This window comes from Triticum dicoccoides, chromosome 1A (genome assembly GCF_002162155.2).
Source record: "Triticum dicoccoides isolate Atlit2015 ecotype Zavitan chromosome 1A, WEW_v2.0, whole genome shotgun sequence".
Classification (NCBI taxonomy): Eukaryota; Viridiplantae; Streptophyta; class Magnoliopsida; order Poales; family Poaceae; genus Triticum; species Triticum dicoccoides.
The window spans coordinates 502,334,619-502,340,452 of record NC_041380.1 but is presented as its reverse complement, the minus strand read 5'-3'; positions in this window follow the sequence as shown (position 1 = coordinate 502,340,452).

Here is a 5,834-nt window from a genome sequence, read left to right as displayed (position 1 = left end):
CGCACTTCTCCGATTTGGGTTAGAGCTTATCAGGTTGAAACTTTTTCACATAAGCATTGCAACCTCAAACTTTAAGAAACGACAGCTTAGGTTTCTTGCCAAACCATAGTTCATACGGTGTCGTCTCAACGCATTTAGATGGTGCCCTATTTAACGTGAATGCAGCTGTCTCTAATGCATAACCCCAAAACGATAGTGGTAGATCGGTAAGAGACATCATAGATCGTACCATATCTAATAAAGTACGGTTATGACGTTCAGACACACCATTATGCTGTGGTGTTCCAGGTGGCGTGAGTAGTGAAACTATTTCACATTGTTTTTAACTGAAGGCCAAAATCGTAACTCAAATATTTTACTTCTGCGATCATATCGTAGAAACTTTTATTTTTGTTATGATGATTCTCCACTTCACTCTGAAATTCTTTGAACTTTTCAAATGTTTCAGACTTGTGTTTCATCAAGTAGATATACTCATATCTACTCAAATCATCTGTGAAGATCAGAAAATAATGATACCTACCATGAGCCTCAATATTCATCGGACCACATACATCAGTATGTATGATTTCCAACAAATCTGTTGCTCGCTCCATTGTTCCGGAGAACGGAGTCTTAGTCATCTTGCCTATGAGGCATGGTTCGCAAGCATCAACTGATTCATAATCAAGTGATTCCAAAAGCCCATCAGCATGGATTTTCTTCATGCGCTTTACACCAATATGACCTAAACGGCAGTGCCACAAATAAATTGCACCATCATTATTAACTTTACATCTTTTGGTTTCAATATTATGAATATGTGTATCACTATGATCGAGATCCAACGAACCATTTTCATTGGGTGTGTAACCATATAAGGTTTTATTCATGTAAACAGAACAACAATTTATTCTCTTACTTAAATGAATAACCGTATTGCAATAAACATGATCAAATCATATTCATGCTCAACGCAAACATCAAATAACACTTATTTAGGTTCAACACTAATCCCAAAAGTTTAGGGAGTGTGCGATGATGATCATATTAATCTTGGAACCACTTCCAACACACATCATCACTTCACCCTTAACTAGTCTATGTTCATTCTGCAACTCCCGTTTTGAGTTACTACTCTTAGCAACTGAACCAGTATCAAATACCAAGGGGTTGCTACGAACACAAGTAAAATACACATCAATAATCTGTATATCAAATATACCTTTGTTCGCTTTGCCATCCTTCTTATCCGCCAAATACTTGGGGCAGTTTTGCTTCCAGTGACCAGTCCTTTTGCAGTAGAAGCACTTAGTCTCAGGCTTAGGACCAGACTTGGGCTTCTTCACTTGAGCAGCAACTTGCTTGCCGTTCTTCTTCAAGTTCCCCTTCTTCCCTTTGCCCTTTTCTTGAAACTAGTGGTCTTGTCTACCATCAACACTTGATATTTTTCTTGATTTCTACCTTCGTCGATCTCAGCATTACGAAGAGCTTGGGAATCGTTTCCGTTATCCCTTGCATATCATAGTTCATCACGAAGTTCTACTAACTTGGTGATGGTGACTAGAGAATTCTGTCAATCACTATTTTATCTGGAAGATTAACTCCCACTTGATTCAAGCGATTGTAGTACCCAGACAATCTAAGCACATGCTCACTGCTTGAGCTATTCTCCTCCATCTTTTAGCTATAGAACTTGTTGGAGACTTCATATCTCTCAACTCGGGTATTTGCTTAAAATATTAACTTCAACTCCTGGAACATCTCGTATGGTCCATGACGTTCAAAACGTCTTTGAAGTCCCGATTCTAAGCCGTTTAAGCATGGTGCACTAAACTATCAAGTAGTCATCATATTGAGCTAGCCAAATGTTCATAACATCTGCATCTGCTCCTGCAATAGGTTTGTCACCTAGCGGTGCATCAAAGACATAATTCTTCTGTGCAGCAATGAGGATAAACCTCAGATCACGGAGCATCATTGCTACTAACATCTTTCAACTTAGTTTTCTCTAGGAACATATCAAAAATAAAACAGGGGAGCTAAACGCGAGCTATTGATCTACAACATAGATATGCTAATACTACCAGGACTAAGTTCATGATAAATTAAAGTTTAATTAATCATATTACTTAAGAACTCCCACTTAGATAGACATCCCTCTAATCCTCTAAGTGATCACGTGATCCAAGTCAACTAAACCATGTCCGATCATCACGTGAGATGGAGTAGTTTCAATGGTGAACATCACTATGTTGATCATATCTACTATATGATTCACGCTCGACCTTTCGGTCTCCGTGTTTCGAGGCCATATCTGTTATATGCTAGGCTCGTCAAGTTTAACATAAGTATTCCGCGTGTGCAACTGTTTTGCACCCGTTGTATTTGAACGTAGAGCCTATCACACCCGATCATCACGTGGTGTCTCTGCACAAAGAACTTTCGCAACGGTGCATACTCAGGGAGAATACTTATACTTTGATAATTTAGTGAGGGATCATCTTATAATGCTATCGTCAATCAAAGCAAGATAAGATACATGAAAGATAAACATCACATGCAATCAATATAAGTGATATGATGGCCATCATCATCTTGTACTTGTGATCTCCATCTCCGAAGTACCGTCATGATCACCATCGTCACCGGCCTGACACCTTGATCTCCATCGTAGCATCGTTGTCGTCTCGCCAATCTTATGCTTCCATGACTATCGCTACCGCTTAGTGATAAAGTAAAGCATTACAGCGCGATTGCATTGCATACAATAAAGCGACAACCATATGGCTCCTGCCAGTTGCCGATAACTCGGTTACAAAACTTGATCATCTCATACAATAAAATTTAGCATCATGTCTCGACCATATCACATCACAACATGCCCTGCAAAAACAAGTTAGACATCCTCTACTTTGTTGTTGCAAGTTTTACGTGGCTGCTACGGGCTTAGCAAGAACCGTTCTTACCTACGCATCAAAACCACAACGATAGTTTGTCAAGTTGGTGCTGTTTTAACCTTCGCAAGGACCGGGCGTAGCCACACTTGGTTCAACTAAAGTTGGAGAAACTGACACCCGCCAACCACCTGTGTGCAAAGCACGTCGGTAGAACCAGTCTTGCGTAAGCGTACGCGTAATATCGGTCCGGGCCGCTTCATCCAACAATACCGTCGAACCAAAGTATGACATGCTGGTAAGCAGTATGACTTATATCGCCCACAACTCACTTGTGTTCTACTCGTGCATAACATCAACGCACAAAACCTAGGCTCGGATGCCACTGTTGGGGAACGTAGTAATTTCAAAAAAAATCCCATGCACACGCAAGATCATGGTGATGCATAGCAACGAGAGAGGAGAGTGTTGTCTACGTACCCTCATAGACTGGCAACGGAAGTGTTGACACAACATAGAGGAAGTAGTCGTACGTCTTCCCGATCCGACCGATCCAAGTACCGAACGTACGGCACCTCCGAGTTCTGCACACGTTCAACTCGGTGACTTCCCTCGAGTTCCGATCCAACAAAACATTGAGGGAGAGTTTCATCAGCACGACGGCGTGATGACGGTGATAATGTTCTACCGACGTAGGGCTTCGCCTAAGCACCGCTATGATATGACCAAGGTGGAATATGGTGGAAGGGGGCACCGCACACGGCTAAGGAATGATCACGAGGATCAACTTCTATGTCATGGGGTGCCCCCTTGCCTCAGTATATAAAGGAGGGAGAGGGGGAGGTGCGGCCGGCCCTATGGGTGCGCCTGGAGGAGTCCTACTCCAACCGGGAGTAGGACTCCCCCCTCTTGCCTTGTTGGAAAAGGAAGGAGGAAGGGAGAAAGAGGAAAGGGGGGCGCCACCCCCCCCCCCTTCCTTGTTCTATTCGGACTAGGGGGAGGGGGCGTGTGGCCTGCCCTGGCCGGCCCTCCTCTTCTCCCTTATGGCCCATGTAGGCCCAATAACCCCCCGGGGGGTCCGGTAACCCCCCCGGTACTCCGGTAAAATCCCGATTTCACCCGGAACATTTCCGATATCCAAATATAGGCTTCCAATATATCAATCTTTATGTCTCGACCATTTCGAGACTCCTTGTCATGTCCGTGATCACATCCGGGACTCCGAACAACCTTCGGTACATCAAAACACAAAAACCCTAATTACGATCATCACCAAACTTTAAGCGTGCGGACCCTACGGGTTCGAGAACTATGTAGACATGACCGAGACACGTCTCCGGTCAATAACCAATAGCGGAACCTGGATGCTCATATTGGCTCCTACATATTCTACGAAGATCTTTATCGGTCAGACCGCATAACAACATATGTTGTTCCCTTTGTCATCGGTATGTTACTTGCCCGAGATTCGATCGCCGGTATCTCAATACCTAGTTCAATCTCGTTACCGACAAGTCTCTTTACTCGTTCCATAATACATCATCCTGCAACTAACTTATTAGTTGCAATGCTTGCAAGGCTTGAGTGATGTGCATTACCGAGAGGGCCCCAAGATACCTCTTCGACAATCGGAGTGACAAATCCTAATCTCGAAATACGCCAACCCAACAAGTACCTTCGGAGACACCTGTAGAGCACCTTTATAATCACCCAGTTACGTTGTGATGTTTGGTAGCACACAAAGTGTTCCTCCGATAAACGGGAGTTGCATAATCTCATAGTCATAGGAACATGTATAAGTTATGAAGAAAGCAATAGCAACAAACTAAACGATCAAGTGCTAAGCTAACGGAATGGGTCAAGTCAATCACATCATTCTCCTAATGATGTGATCCCGTTAATCAAATGACAACTCATGTCTATGGTTAGGAAACATAACCATCTTTGATTAACGAGCTAGTCAAGTAGAGGCATACTAATGACTCTCTATTTTTGTCTATGTATTCACACATGTATTATGTTTCCGGTTAATACAATTCTAGCATGAATAATAAACATTTATCATGATATAAGGAAATAAATAATAACTTTATTATTGCCTCTAGGGCATATTTCCTTCAAAGACGCCGTCTTCAACAGTCTTCGAGGGGCACCCAACCGTCTTGTGCCTAGCGATGAAACGTCTGCGATACTCAAGGCACACGATTAGTCCGCAAACGCATTGTCATCAATCACCAAAACACCTTAGGGATAAATATGCCCTTACACACCTCACTATCAATTTCAATAGGTTGAGAACTTGAAGTAACTGGCTTAAAAAAGCATTACTCTTAATGGTGATTGGCCCTGCTTTTCTCTTCATAGATGTTGCCTGCGGATTGGAATGGAGTCATGATTGCAATCACAGATAGGAACTAATACAAGATAATAGATAATTTGCATCACAAAAATAAGAACTGACCGACACACACAGTACAACACTATCATGATTATTGTGGACATGTGAAAGATGGGAACTCTTCATAGAATCATAGATCATAGAGTCACAAATTACACAATCAAGTTACCAAAACAAAAAGAAATTTGAAGCATCAATTCGACACAGATACAAGATGAGAATCGACTTGCTGGTTCTTTGATTGAAGCGGGAAGAATTGACAAGTGTTGAAGTGCAGCAACCATTTACCTAAATATGTGAATCAGATCGGCTGATCGAGAAGACGAGAATTTGAGAGCAGCATGCCTGGGTCCTGGGAGCAGCCGAGCAAAGCAGGGCAATGGGCGAGAAGGGCAAGAGGCGAGCGGGGGCAAGGGCGTTGAAAACTGGAATGGTGGCGGCGATTAACCCCATGTATAAGCTAATTATGGACTTAGAGTGTCCATGGAAGCTAGGGGCTACTAGTGGGCTTTTTTCGCACGGGTCTTTTTTTCTACGAATACGTTGAGGAAATCTGAAAG